This window comes from Mesocricetus auratus, unplaced genomic scaffold (assembly GCF_017639785.1).
Source record: "Mesocricetus auratus isolate SY011 unplaced genomic scaffold, BCM_Maur_2.0 contig_12859_pilon_obj, whole genome shotgun sequence".
In the NCBI taxonomy this organism is placed as follows: domain Eukaryota; kingdom Metazoa; phylum Chordata; class Mammalia; order Rodentia; family Cricetidae; genus Mesocricetus; species Mesocricetus auratus.
The window spans coordinates 1-1,792 of record NW_024429380.1 but is presented as its reverse complement, the minus strand read 5'-3'; the positions used below and the strand labels follow the sequence as shown (position 1 = coordinate 1,792).

The following is a 1,792-nucleotide window of genomic DNA, read 5'->3' as shown; positions in this document are numbered from 1 at the left end:
AAGACATCACAAGGGAGACACAGGAATGGACCCCACTGTCCACAAGGACTGAACAACTACACCCAGCAAACAACTGGTACTCCTTCCAGAATTAACGTGTTTCTTAGAAAGAACTTACTGAACACAAAGTCTACAGCCTCCCAAGGTCAACATTCTAGTAGACACGAACAACATTCATGAACATCTGACCAAAAAGACACAGAGAGGAACATAAAAGGACAAAGCTAAGAGGTCAGAAGGCACACCCTGAAGAATATACTCCAGGGACTGGAGGAGAATGAAGGCATGCTAACATTCTCCATGACTCTGATTTGAGGTTTAAAACAATTTCGAAATCATACCTTTAAGTCTTCTTACACAAAACTAAACAATCCTTTCTTGATGCTTAAAGGGTTTTTCATTATCATTTAACTTTTGACAAGATTTAAAATTTCACAACAGAGATGAGAGAAACATCAACTTTCTTGTAGTCTGAGTATTCTGAAGTGCCACACGCTCTAGGCTCTCCTTCAGTGGAAGGACAGCTAGGGAAAGCTGCTCACTGTGGGACAGAACTCACTCAGGACACCGGGCTGCCCTGCTGGTCCTGCTCTTCTTTCTGTGGTGAGTCGGGGTCATTCCTGCAGTGCTCTCCCTCGCTGGAGCTGTCCCACCCTTCTGGCCAGGGCTGCTGGTCCTGAGGAGAGTTTTCACAGGCTGTGTGTGCACAGCCTTTCCGTTGGGGTAAGATTGTGAAAAATGCCTCTTGCTAGTCTCTTCTTTTCAAGAACTGCAGGATAATTTCAAACACGTGGTTAACTGCCAGGACTTTCCGACTGTTCATCTTGACAAAATCTGCAAGAGGGAGCTGTGTATGCTCGATTCCATAGCTGGATGCTTGCTTAAATGTGAGTCCCTTGTGATGGTTGTGGTCCACTAAGCCTCCAATCACATAAGCCTTTGACTCATCTAAATCCTTCAGTACATTAGGAGATTCTGATGTCAGATAAACCAGATCTTCTTTTTTTATTAGTTCACTATAGTGCTCTGATTTGATGTGAATATCCTTCCAGTTGACCCATCCTTTGTCATTTTCATTCTTGTTCTTTTTCAGTTGACCTCCATGTCTTGTCAAATAAAACTGCACAGGGTGTGATGCTCGTCGGTTTTCTGCGTAACATCGTTGAATCTGCTTATGAAGTTTCTTAATATCTTTTAACACCATCAAATCATCAAAACTATAGTCGATGATAAGGCGGAGGCTGCTGTGAACACCATCTTTTCGAATGCGTTTCCTGTCACTTCCATCTGAAGCGGATTCCAGCTGAGACTATCGTTCCAACTCCTTTGTCTTGCGCTTTTCTTTTCGTTTTTCCTTGTGCAGTGCTCGCTGCTCTTCCCACTGCTTTTGCTTCATCAGCTTCTTCATCTGTCGCTTGGATACTAGCTCAGTCCCGGCATCTGATCCTGGCTTCTGTCCCTGCTCTTCACCGTCACTCACGCCAGGCTCTCTTCCCACATTAGAAGTCTCAAGAGACACTGGCAGCATTTAAGATGACATATTTGTTGTTTCTGAAAATCAAGCCACGGGGCCGGTGGGGAGCGCCAGGGTGCAGTGAGAAAGCTTTTTGAGGTGCCCACCGCTCCACGCGTATCCTTAGTATTCAAGAGGTTAAGCACGTAGGATCTAACACAGTGTTGTATTGTTAGTTTTTAAGAAGATAAGCAAGTTTTTTCTCACACAGTCTTGTATCGTTAGTTCAGAAGAAGTTAAGCACTTAGTTTTTCACATTGTGTTGTGTCGTTAGTTTTG

General features: G+C 44.0%; 1 pseudogene; it reads right to left on the bottom strand.

Annotated features, from left to right (window-relative positions):
- Nucleotides 1-545: 545 nt before the first annotated feature.
- Nucleotides 546-1,540, bottom strand: LOC121137956 (annotated as a pseudogene).
- Nucleotides 1,541-1,792: the final 252 nt, after the last annotated feature.